At 58.9% G+C, this 13137-nt stretch overlaps 1 protein-coding gene across 3 annotated transcripts in view; it reads left to right on the top strand.

The window, feature by feature from the left end:
* FAM178B (family with sequence similarity 178 member B) overlaps nucleotides 1–13137 on the top strand; it is a 109019-nt gene that overhangs the window by 90943 nt on the left and 4939 nt on the right. The gene's annotated exons all lie outside the window — the stretch shown is intronic.

The following is a 13137-nucleotide window of genomic DNA, read 5'->3' as shown; positions in this document are numbered from 1 at the left end:
GGACTCCGTCTGCGCCCCGCCTGTGGTTGTGCCCTGCCAGGCCCCACGCAGCGGCGCTGCGAGCACAGGCGCAGGCCGCCCGGGGTCTGCTGCGGAGCCTGGCCTGTGGTGTAGCCACGGGCACCGTTAGTCCCACAGCGCCGGTCAGAGAGGACGCGGGCGGCCCTGCTGCTGAGGGAGGAGTGGGGAGGGACACGAAGGAGAAGCCGGGGCGTCCAGACGTGCCGGCCCCCTGTTCTCCGAGGGCAGCGCCCGGTCAGCCTCCCTGTCCCCACTCGGCGTGGTTGTCGTTGACCCGAGTCCGCCCGTTGCCCCTCCAGACGCTGCCCCGGTTCCCTGAAGCCACGCTCCGGCGGGAGCGGCAGGTGTGGGTTTGGAAAAGTGAGGCCGGGGCCCTGGGTGAACGCCAGCGGGGGGTGTGGGGGCTTCAGACTGGATCCCAGACTGGGTCCTGGGGAGCCGTGGTCTCAGTGAGCCCGCCCTGGGGACCCCGCTGAGGAGTGCAGACAGGCGCCCTCCTGCTTTAGGAAGGTGAACCCAGAGGCTCCTGGGGGCCGGCAGTCAGAAGTCTAACCTTTGGGCATCACCCTGCAAATCAGATAAACAAATTAACGACTTAATGAACACAAACCGACCATTAGGCAGAGCGGGAGCCGTGCACGCGCTCCTCTGGGGAGTGGAGGAAGGCTGTCTTTCAGCTCCACCTGACGTTGGTGCCCTGCCAGGCGCGGGCTCCCGGAGCGTGGGAGCGCCCACGTGTCCCTCCTCCCGTGCCAGCTACTTCCTGACACCTGGGAGCTGGCTCGGAGGCGAGTGGAGTGTTGGGGGGTCAGCCCCGGGGTGGTCTGTCTGAGCAGGGCAGTGGTGAGAGGCCTCAGGCCTGGGCTGGAGAAGGAAGAAAAGGGGCAGAGGAGGGGAGTGGGGAGAGGTAAGGGAGGGGCTGTCTGTCCACCACGTGGAGAGTGCGGCCTCCAGGCACCTTGGGGCCACTCCCGTGACCTCACCCGTGGGCGAGGGCACCCTTCTCCCGCATATGGAGGCGTTGTGGAGCGTCCCCCTGGCCAGCGGCCTTATAGGACATGACCAGTTTGGCCTGGAAACGGAGTGGCCCGACACCAGGGCAGAGTGCAGCGTGTGCTGGCCAGGGCAGCAGAGGGGCCCAGGGGCTCTCGATGCCTTTGCAGAGGAAGGCACGAGCCCCTGGCCTTGGTCCTGCCTGAGAGGGAGGTGGCCCAGAGCAGGGGAGGGGAGAAAGCAGGCCAGACTGGCGGGGGGCACAGCGGAGACACAGAAATGTGAAGTGTCCTGACCCCTGGGCCGGCTCTGCTCTGACCTGGAGGACATGGTGGGGCCCGTGGGGCCGGTGACTGGGCTCCGGCAGCCCAGCCCCACTCCCAGGCCGCTGACTCCTCATTAGGCCCCAACACGTTTCATCTTCAAAGATGATCAGGCTACTCACCAGCCGAAAAGAGTGGAGGCGTCACCCGCCCTGTTTTACAGGAGTGGTGGTCTGGGCCGGCTGAGCTTTTATCCCAGAGCTCAAAGGCCTGGCCTTCTTTCTCCTTGAGGTGCGCGGGGAAACTAAGGCCAGAGTGAGGTTGAAAGGGGACGGGCCCTTTCCCAGCCCGTGGGCCCCCTCCCTCAGACCGGCTCGCTCCTGTCTGGGCGATTTCCTGCCCTGGAGAGACTGCGTGGTCACAGCCCTCCCCAGCCTTCAGATAGACACTCTGCCAGGCTCCACGCCCGCTTTCCCACCTCCTCTCTTTGCCTGGGGCCTTGGCACAGTCTCCTGTCCCGGTGAGGCTCCCAGCCTGCCCCCCGACTGGGAGAGGTGCTCTGCTGCCCAGGGCATGACTTTTCTGTCCTCGCTGATCTGGTGGCTTTGCCTGTCCTTAGCTGGGCACAGCCTGTGTCTCCCAGCATCGTGTGGTGGGGTTGGCGCTAGATGAGTGAATGAATGAAGCAACTTCAATTCCTCTCCTCTCTGAACTCCGCCTCCCCCACCCCTCGTTCTGGAGGGCCTGAGACCTGCTCCCTCTGCACGCCCTCTGACCCTCTGACCAGTCTCTGCATGCGGCCCCCTTGCCTCTAAAGTCCTGGTGTCATGAGAGCTGCAGGAGCCTGTAGCCTGTGAGACGCTGGGCTCCACAAGGGTCACCTGCTTGTGAGAGAGCCAATCAGAGAACATTGTGTGTAATTATAAGCCAGCGAGGCTCCTGCCTGGGAACGCTAACCACCAAGTGCCACCAAGGAGACAGCCTGCTGCTAGCACAGCCCTCCGTGGGAGGGCGGAGCGCTGCTGGGCCCTGGCAGCTCACAGCGCTTGTGGCGCAGAGGAGCCGTGCTTCCTGACGGGCGAGTAGAATACTTGCAGCGTTTTCAGGTGCTTTTGGATAAAGAAATGGTTGCCCAGCCCTGGCTGCTGTGGCTCAGCTGGCTGGGCGTCATCCCGTGAGCAACAGAAACGGTTGCCCAGCCCCTTGTGGTGTGTGGGTCAGACTATTTTGAACAGAAAACAATTAAAGCCCAATAAACTCAGGAAGAGTTTGTCAGCTCCCCCTTTCCTGCTGGATTTTCAGAGAGAAAAACCTGCTTCAGGACAGGGAACCTTCTCACATAGGAATGACGTGTGGCAGCTAGGCGGGGTCCAAGAACATCCGATTCCGAGGTTCCCCTCTGCGCCCACTGTTGTGGGGACAGGCAGGAATGTATTTTCTGAACATTTGATCATTCTCAACTACCTGTGAATTGCCTACCTCCCCCTCCTTAGGGATATGTGTCATTTGTAGTGATTGTAATTTTTATGTTTCTGTGAATTTCCCTTGCACAAATATTAAGGTTTGATTTTCGTCCTGGCTGGTGTGGCTCGGTTGGTGAAAGGTTGCTGGTGCCCAGGCTGCTGGTTTGATCCCTGGTCGGGTGCATATAGGAGGTAGCCAATCGATGTTTCTGTCTTCCTCCCTACCCCTTCCTCTCTCTAAAATCAATTTAAAAAAAAGATTTGGTTTTCTCCTCTTACCTTCTGTATGTCTTTCAAATTCTTCGACCAGCCGAAAGAGGGAAGTTTCCCTGCCCCTGTGTGGCTGGTGTAGGCCCTGTGCTTGCCTGGTTTGAGAGGTGCTCTGCCAGAGGAGGACAGAGGTCAGAGGTCAGCGTGACAGGTTTGGGGTACAAGAGGGGGAGAAGATGTCTTAATGTAGGAGTGGACTGCAACAGTTGGCCTCCAGGTCTCCCCTCTGACCCAAGGACACCAGTTCTGTGAGAGACAGGCCCCTGGGCTCCGTGTGAGGCTGTTTCAGCCCCTAGCAGAAGAACGCAGGTAACTGCACTCAAGCGGCCACTGTCTCCGGAAGCTACCCACTGAGCCTTCCAACCCAGAGTCACGGATCTGGAGCTTTTTTTGTTTTATTGTTGACGCATGTAAACCATTGTCGATGTAAGAAATGTCCAAACCTGTAGATAATTTTTAACGAATTTGATTGAAAAAAATGCTCCTGAAAATGGCAGTTCTGCAGCTTATTTTATACATTAGAGTCAAAGGAGGGGATGTAAGGGGGTTACATGAAACCCATTGGTAGATTAGGGAGGCAGGAGAGAGCAGAGTGGGGGTGGGGGTCTCGGACATTGGATAAAGTAAAACAGACACATACTTCTTTTTTTAAGTATTTCTATTGATTTCAGAGAGAAAGGGAGAGGGAGAGAGAGGTAGAAACATCAATGATGAGAGAGAACCATTATCGGCTGCCTCCTGCACTTCCCCTACTGGGGATTGAGCCCACGACCCAGGCATGCGCCCTGATCAGGAATCGAACCATGACCTTCTGGTTCCTAGGTCGACGCTCAACCACTGACAGGTACTTCTTTTGCATCGTGGGTACAGGATGGTTAACATTTACCGCACGGAGATGGTATGCGGGGGTTAAGATAACAATGAGAGTTCACTCTGGGTTGTGAGGGCTCTGAAAAAAGATTACTCTGACATTTCAAAGGCATGTTATCTTATCGATGTAAAAAGATGCTAGAAAGGCTCACTTAGGTAAAGACTGACTTTGTCACGCAGGCTGCGGGCCTCGGACGTGACCCGCTCTCAGTCAGGAATTTTGATGATCAAACCATCTATGTGATTACTTCAGGTCCTGTGAGTTTGTAAGGCCGCTACGTGGGCCTCCCCTGAGCCAGCAGGTTTAGCACGTGGCCCCTTTCTTGCCCGCAGCGTGTTTGGGCAGCTTTTGTCTGGTTGTATCCTGGCCGATCTCAGGGTCTCGGCCTCCCTTTTACTGAGGTTGCTGATACTGGCCTTGCTGAGCCTCCGCGTCCGCTGTGCGCCGTCTCCCGCACTTCCCTGCAGGGTCTCCATGGCGCGGGGAGTTCTCCCCAGTTTGGTCACATTTGGGAGCTTTGAGGAAGTAGACTGTCTCTCGCTGTGAAAGAAAAGGAAGGTCCACAAAGGGGAAGTCCGGGGGGCTGCGCCAAGGCGCCAGGAGCCCGTCCTGTCTCGTCAGCCTCTGGCCTCACCCTCCCCAGAGCCGGATGATGTCCTTGTGGGACAGACAGCCTGAGGTTCTGCACATGTGATGGGCCTTGTCCCTGGTGGACTAGCTGCAAGAGGCCACACACCGGATGGAGCCTGGCCGGCCACAGGTGGCTCCTGCCAGCTTCCTCTCCATGCGTACGGCCTGCGGTCAGCCAGTGCTGGGCGTGCCTAGAGGGGAGAAGTGCTGGTGTAGAGCTGGTTGTTGGAGGCGGGCGTGCTCCCAGCTGGACCACCCTTTGGGCCTCACGTCCTCTGAGTGCTCTTACCCCTGGGGTCCCCGATGTCCACCGCAGAGCGCGCGGGCCTGGCTGCGCCTGTCTGTGTGCCCGCGTCTGTGTGTGCCTCTCCTGTGCATCTCTGGTGCACACATCTTCGGGTGCGCCCTGCGGTAGTGGAGCTGACGAACAAGTTTTACTGCTTTTGCTTCTGCTGCTGTGATGGCAGCAGGCCTGTCCCTGTGTCTGGCCTGCTGCCAGGAGCACCTGAAGTGACTTGGGCGGCTCCGGGAAGGGCAGGGAGGGGGCAGGCCCCTGGCGGCTGTGTGCCTGCCCGCACTCCCTGCGGCTCCCAGCAGCATGGGACAGCGCTCCCTGGGGCTGTGGACACGGCCCGGTGCCTGTCACCCAGGAGGACGGGTGGGCCGGAGCCTCTCCCTCTTGCTGCACCCTCCGCCTTCCTGCAGGTGACTCCCTTTCTTCCTGCGCCTCAGGGAGAGCCACGGTTAGGAGGGATGGGGAACTGACCGGGCACGAGGAACAGGAAGCAGATGTTCCGGAGTCGGGAGTCCCTTCCCTGGCTGGTCTTTGGTGGGTTTTCTTACTTCCTCCACAGAGAGGAGCCTCAGACATCTTTGGAAGTCAGCGTCAGAGCTGGCCTTTGGGAAGCTGACCCTAAAGGGCATCCGCGCACTTCACGTGCACTCAGTGGCCGCCGAGCCTCTTCAGAGCGGCCTCCTGAGCATCCGAAGCCACACGGCCCGGGCCCGGGCCTGCTCTGCAGGGCTTGAAGGGGCAGAGCTTGGCGGCAGCAGGTGGGCTTCTCCACGCAGCTGGCATTCAAGCCTGCTCTCTGCCCGCCCCACCCCAGGCCCAGGGGCCCCCGCACAGTCCTTGCCCCATGCTTGTGACTGCTCTCTTCTGACCTAGCACCTTCCCAGCCTCTTTATCCTGCAGGTCCTCCTGGGCCACTCTGTGGTCATCTTCCTCCCGTTCCTGCTCAGGAAAAAGCGGCCCTCAGTGCCCGTCCGTCAACCCACGCCCTGCCATCCCTGCTCCTCAGCTGGCCCTTCGTCCATGCGCTTCCCTCCGGGGTCACATCACACACCCTTGATTCCAGGCAGTGCTGTCCTTCCCAGAACCCCCTGCTCAGGCCTGAGGCTTTGCTCCTGCTCGAGCTCCTCCTGGCAGGGCGGCCTGTCCCCTGTCCTGGATTCCGTGGTTACAGGCTGTTCACTCACCCTGTGGCTTCACCCACCAAAATGGCGTCACCGTTGAGTCTGTCTCAACTGCATCCCCAGTGGATCCCTCTTCAGAGAGAACAAGCCCCTTCTGCTGAGCACAGCGAAGGCCCAAGGGCTTGCTGGAAGCTCGACAGCAGGAGGCTGAGGGACCCTTCCCACCCCCTGCGCCCAGCCCACCCGCCTGGGCCTGAGCCAGTAGGTGGAGGAGCAGTGCCTGATTAAAAAATAAATATGCCTCGCCCTGGCTGGTGTGGCTCAGTGGATAGAAGGGTGCCGGACGGGATGCCAGCCAACGGCACATGCCCAGGTTGCGGGCTCGCTCCCCATTAGGGAGCATGCAGGAGGCAGGCAATCAGTGATTCTCTCCCATCATTGATGTTTCATCTCTCTCTCCCTCTCTCTTCCTCTCTGAAATCAATATAGTAAAAACAAACAAACAAACAAACAATATGTCTCTACTGATTTTAGAGAGAGAAGAATGAAGAGGGAGAGAGGGAGAGAAACATCGGTGTGAGAGAAGCATCGATTGGTTGCCTCCTGCACACACTCCAACCAGGGATCAAACCGAAAACCCAGGCATGTGCCCTGATCAGGAGTCGAACCCACCACCTTTTGGTGCACGGGACGATGCTCCAACCAACTGGGCCACACCGGCCAGGGCAAGGGCAGTGCCTTCTAAGTGCTACGTCTAAGCAGCTTAGGCTCAGCAACACCACCCAGCTGAGGGTCCAGGCAGGCTGAGGGCCACCCGCCGTTCTGTCTGCAGGGGCAGTTGCCAGGCAGACCGTGCCTTCTCACCAGCTCTCTGCCCACTGCCTTTCTGGTCCCTTCTCCTGTCTTTGCCAGGACTTCGCAGTGACACAAACTCAAACACAGCCTGGCAGGTCTGGAGAGCCCCTCCAGCTGGGACAGGGCTGAGCAGTGTGGTGAGGCCTGGATGCTGCTCCCTGAACCTCGCGGCTCTGCCTCCCAGCAGGCTCTCCCTGCTGGGGCTGGACCCTCCACACTCTCACCCTGCCCTCAGCAGCCCCAGGCAGGGAGAAAGAAAAGGCTCTGTCCCGGGCTCCTAACCAGAGCCCCAGAGCTTAGCTCATCTCTAAACCAATCACAGAGCCAGGTGCACAGGGATAGGCCAGCCTGGGCCGTGTCTCCCCTAGAGTCAGGGCTAACGTCACTCTCTTGGAGAACAGGAGGCTGGGACGCTGACAAAGGAAGGGACAGAATCTGGGCGCCTGGAAACCTTAGACGTCCATGGCATCCTCCCGGGCTTCAGCCATGGGCAGTGGTCCTACGTGTTATCCCTGGGAGGGAGGAGGAGGGCTGTGGCTGCCAGGAGCCAGAGCAGCGAGTGGGAAAGAGGAGGGAGGAGCCATTGCTCTGGAGGAGGCGCTGCCCTGGGAGGCCTCTCCAAGCCCCCGAGGATGCTCGCGCCGTGCCCGCTGCTCTCGGGCTCCTCAGCATGGCGCCCACGTATTGATGCGTGGACTCTCGAATGGTGCGTGGAGAACCTAGTCCCTCTTGGGCAGACCGCAGAGCTGGGTTTCCGGTCCACATCCCTCTGGGGTCAGGGTCTCTAGTTCTGGCTGGAGAAGCAGGAAGAGCCAGCCAACCCCTCCTGTCATCCCCCCAGCAGGAAGCCGGAAAGGAAGGGTGGGCTGGGTGGGAGGGCTCTAGCAGGGCTTTGCCTACAGCCCCCACCCCTCCTCCCTCGGGCAGATGAGCAGTGGGTCAGACGCTCAGATAACCTCCCTACAGCTGCTCCCCAGGAACAGAAGCCCTCAGCCTTCCTGCTTTCGTCCCACCTCCATTTCTCTCCCACCGCGCACCACACCATGCCCTGGCCTCCAGGTCCGCCCTGGCCTCAGTACCAAGAGCTGAGGCCAGGGCCGCCCAGGGCCTAGTCCTGAGGCGAGATAGAGCTAAGAAAATCCTGTCTCTCCTAAGTGAGTTTCGTCCTCAGGTCTGAGGCGTGGACGGACACAAGCCGGGCTCCAGCAGCCTCCAGGCTCCAGGGCCTCCGCGAGCCGTCCAGCCTCTGCCTAGCGGGGCTCGGAGCACTCTCTAGGCGCCGTCCCAGCAGCTGAGCCAGTTCTACTCCTGGAGACGCCGCCAGCCTGTCTCCCATCACCTCAAATGCCTCATCTCTGGGCTCAGACCCACCCCACCTCTGAGCGGGCACTTTCATTGAGAGTTCAGGGTCCAGCCTCACAGGCCCCGGTGAGTGTGGCAGGCCCTGCCTATGGCGTCTCTGGCCTCTGTCCTGTGCCTGCAGGGACCCTGGCCTGGGAAGAGGTGTGTCACCTTCTCTTCTCATTTCCTAGTGATTACTCCAATGTCCCCGTCATTTCCTGCTCTCTAGGACTTATGGCCGATGACTTGTCCTGGTCGGAATCGTTTCCAAACTCAGCTTTCCTTTGGGCACAGCCGTCTTGCTCGCTGCTTTCATGACGGTCCAAGCCAAGGTCAGGGACGTGACCTTGGAGCAGGAGCATGTCTGTGGTTGGCTGTGGAGGTAGGGAAGAGGTAGCCTCCTAGAGATGATAGCAGAGGCCACATTCCATGACAGGTCCAGACGAGGTCCCCCTGAAAAAATGCATCCCCTCTCATCTTGTTTTTGTGGACACACCAGCCGGACAAGCTGCTAGGCTTTCTCGTGGGCTGAGGCCCTTGGCCTGGGGCCTGCAAGTAGCCCTGCGTCAGGATTACTCATCCCTAATTATTGTTGTCCTACCCGCCTGTGGCGGAGGACCCAGTTCCTGCCCTGGGGGCTCGGGCTCCGGCCTCTTCCAGGAGCAGCCTCAGCCTCTCCCTACCCAGCCTCCAGCAGGCCCTTGGGCCCTTGCTGTGCGAGCAGTAGGGCCTTGTTCTCTCTGAAGGGGGACGACAGGGGTGCACGCGCGCGCACACACACTCACACACACTCAGCTTGTCCGGCTTAAGGCAGAAGCACAGATCTAACCTTCACTGGAGGTGGTCACGCAGTCAGGGGATCTCTCCAAGCTCAGTGTCCACGTCTGAGCCCCCCCTCCCCCGCCCCCCGCCGCTTCTCAGGGCACTAGGTTTAAATTTCATTTTAAGGAACAGAAAGAAGGAAAATAATAATTCTCCAGGACCCAGCTCTAGCCTTGGGCCTGAAATGTCCCACAGTAGTAGACCAGGGCAGCGTCAGTCTTGCCCAGGCCAGATTAGCTCTAGCATTGACCTTCAGCACCTGTGCGTGAGTCTAAATGTCTCCCATGGAACAAACCCCGAGAGGACCGCCCATGACAGTGCCGGGACCTGTGGCAGGGTCCTCTCCTGGAGTCAGTGCTGTGGCTGGGCTGGACCCGCGGGCCCTCTATGCAGAATGAGAGCAGCCCAGCCAGATGTGGCTGAATGCAGGTCCCCAGTGCAGCGACCACCCAGAGCCAGTGAGCCGGAGCGGCAAAGCCAGAGGAGGCTGCTCTGGGGTCCCGGGGTCCCAGGCAGGAACCCTGACACCAGTGGGCATTCAGGGCTGGCTTTTTTAGCAGGAGCTTGGACCCCTGGGCCCCAGAGGGCACGTCCTGTGGGTCCATCTTGATCCTTCCCAGCAGATGTTCCTGGGTCAGCCTTAGCCCCACCCCCACCCCCACAGCAGCTGCCTGGGGCCTGGCGGGAGCGGCTCCCATAGGATCCTCCTGCCAGGGGCAAGGTCTGCCATCCCCTCCCGGCCTCGCTGCCTTGAGAAGGGCTGGGGTGAAGACTTGCCTGGTTAGTTAAGTCTGGATTCCTGGTCATGACCTGATGGGGGGAAAACCATGTTCTGGGCAGAGCCAATAGCTTCCTGGGAGATCCTCTCCCTCCTCCTTTCTGCCCCTTTTTAGCACAAATGCTCCTGGCCACAGCCCGCTTCCTTGGCACTGCTGGAGGGGAATTTTGTAAAGGACGGAGTTCCTGGGAAACGGCCACCCTTCCCCCCTTCTCATGTGATGCAAGGCTGCCTGGTTCCTGGGGTCAGAACTCCCCCTCTGTCTTCTATCTCTTACCCTTGTCATCCTTCCCCAGGGGCCGGGTGGGCCCTTTAAGGGTCCAGAGCCAGGAAGGAGGCATCGTGCACGGCACTTCTCAGAAAAGCCCGCCTGGCTCTGGGAAAAGACCCAGGAAGCGAAAGCTGCAGGCCTGGCCAGCGGCAGCGGCGTCGGCAGGGGACGGCCCCATCTTGTCCACAAGGGGTTCAGGCACGTCCCGTTCCGCACCCTCAGACTCTTCCTCTCCAAGTTGTTGACTGAGGTTTCCCGGGCCCGTTTCCCATGGGGGCTTCCCAGCTTCCAACTCACACCCAGTGTGTGTGTGGGGGGGGGGGGGAGGGGTTGGGCAGCCTGAATGGTGAGGGCCATTTTTCAGACAAGTTCCTGAAGACTGGACAAGTACAGCCCCCACCACTGCCTCCTGCCACACTTCAACCCCGCCCCGCCCCACCCCCACGCCTTTAGGGACTTGGACGCCCCCCCCCCCCCCCACCCCCACCCCCCCCCCCCCCCCCCGGGCCACCGCGCACTCCCAGCTGTGCAGGAAATGGGAGCGGCAGGGGCTTTGGTGGCGACCAGCAGCCTGTGCTTCTGCCCAGCCTCCCCTTTCCTGCGACTTGAAGGAAATCAGAGCCCCAAGTCTGGTGCCAGCCAGGACAGGAACGGGCTTGCTAAGTTCAGGAACTGGTCACGGCGACTGGAGCAGGAACCGCAGCGCTCACACCTGGCTGTCTGCTTGGTGTCCTCCTGGGCACGGCTGGCTCTCGCAGGATGGCTGGCGCTCGGGCCGCCTCTGGTCCCCCAGCCCCAGCGGGACTGTCAGAGGATGGAGACTCGGGTCCAGCCTCCTCTGAGCCAGCGCCCAGTGTCCACTAACGCCTGCTTTTCTGGGAGGCGTGCACCGGAGCCTCTCTTACCTCAATGCTGAGACTGCAGGTCTCGGGCCTGGGGCGTGACGGGTGGGCGTGGTCTGGGCCTGTCCTATGTACACAACAAAGCCTTTTTTCCAAAAGCACTGCCACACAGACTCGCCATCAAGATTCTGACCACAGGGGGACTGCTTCGGGGATCCCCGTGTTTGAGTCCTGCCTGGGTGCACTGGCCAAAGAAATGCAGCAGCTGGAAGTGGGGGTGGGCGAACGTTCCTCTGCCCTCAACGTGCACAGCTTCCGGCTGGTCGAATGATCAAATAGACTTGAGACAGATTAGCAAGAGGAACTAGCCAAATTTAACACATATGTATGGGAACCCCACTGGCAGGAGAGGCTCAGAGACAGAAGGGGACTGAGGTATATAGTCTGTGGAAGCTTCCCAGGCTCATTGCAGGATGATAACAGCAGATGTGTCCTGGCTGGTGTGGTCAGTGGCTAGAGCGTTGGCCCAAGTACTGAAGGGTCACACGTTTGATGCCTGGTCAAGGGCACGTACTGGGTTGCACGTTAGATCCCTGTCCCCAATTGGGGCACCTGGGACGTATGCTTACTCTCTCTCTCTCTCCCTCCCTCCCTCCCTCCCTCCCTCCCTCCCTCCCTCCCTCCCTCCCTCCTTCCCTTCTCTTCCCCCCACCTCCCTTCTACTCTCTGTAAAAATCATGGGGAAAAATATTCTTGGGTGAGGATTAACAAAAAAGGAAGAGCAGATGTTTAGTAAATAAAAGTCTGCCCTGCTATATAGGTGGGTTGAAAGGATTATTGCTGAAGTGGACAAGGCCTCTAGCTCAAATTCTTTTAGGCAGTTACAGGTGGAAAGCAGAAATTGCTCCTCAGCCTGCGGCTAAAGTTGCCTTTAGCTCCAAATAGTCTGCATACCACAAGAGCAGATGTTGGGGTAACTCGTTCTGGACCCCCACAAAAGGAAAATAGTTTCCTAGTGAACTGCCCAGTCGGGAAACAGGGAGCTCTAACACCCCAGTGGTGTGTGGGTTGCAGATTATTGTACGGCAACATCCAGGACCCTGGCTTAGGGATGTGGGTGGTGCTGGGAGCTGATCGCTGGTGGGTCAGGTGAGTCATTTCTTCGGGTCTGAGGACAGCTGAGCCTGCTACAGCATCCCACTATCTGATCTCATGGAAAGTAGCCAAGGGGGTCTTTCTATTTCAGGGTTTAGGAGCTAAAACATAATTTAGGTGAAGATGTTACCTTTAGCCTGCAGAGGTCTGAGCCCAGGCTCTGTCTTCTGCTGCCTAGGGGGCTGCCGATTATTGGAGAAAATGATAGGTCTCTGAGGGGTATGTATATATATATGGAGAGAGAGAGGGAGAGAGGGAGAGAGAGGGAGAGAAAGAGATTATTTCTAGCACTAGGATTTAAAATTAAATTTAATCAAAGTTGTAAGGACCCTCGGTTCAGCACCTTATCCCCTTAAGTGGGGTCAAGGTCTTCCTTAAAGGGCCCGTCACTGAGCCCCGACTCCAGGCATCACCCTTGAATGCAAGGAGAAATGAACCAACTCCTCTTCCGGGTAGGAGCAGTTTCCCCGCTTTGGAAAACCGGCTAATAAAATAGAATGTGGTTAGTGGGGCTTTTCTTCAGAGCTTCCATTTCCTTCTTGCTGTTACACTCCCGCCCCCCCAAAACTCGATCAGAATCGTTTTCCTGGGGATTTCCCTCCAGCTCAATCACGGGAAAGAGCAAAAGAAGGAAGTTGTGAGTTTTACATACAAGTAGTCCTTTTTTCTCCATAAATCCCTCCTCACAGATTCCCCAGGGCATTCCTCCGGTCCTGGGCCCACGCCCTCCGCACTGTCTCCTAGGAAGATGAGTTCTGCAGGTGCCTGGGCCCCGGGGACCGTTCAGGCTGGCGGCAGGTCCCTTCTAGCCCCAGGCTTGCTGTGCAGAGCACAGACCTGCACTGAGCTTTCGGGTGGAGGGAAGAGCCACTGCCCCGGCTCAGGGCTGAGGGACAACTAAGTGAAAGGGCTGAGAACGAAGCTTTCTCTCCCTCTCTGCCCCGCTCCCTGGCTCTCACACCCCCCTGCAGCCAGGGCCCCTCCTCAGCCCCTCAGACCATTGCCCCTGAATGTTGCCTTTGGCGTCTCACCCTCACCCTCAGCGTGCTCAAGGCTCTCTCACAGAGGGGCCTATTTTTTTTAATTATTGATTTCAGAGAGGAAGGGAGGAGAGAGAGATTGAAACATCATTGATGAGAATCATTG

This window comes from Eptesicus fuscus, chromosome 16 (genome assembly GCF_027574615.1).
Source record: "Eptesicus fuscus isolate TK198812 chromosome 16, DD_ASM_mEF_20220401, whole genome shotgun sequence".
NCBI lineage: Eukaryota > Metazoa > Chordata > Mammalia > Chiroptera > Vespertilionidae > Eptesicus > Eptesicus fuscus.
Note: the sequence above shows the minus strand (reverse complement) of the source record. Positions and strands in the feature narration are given on the sequence as shown.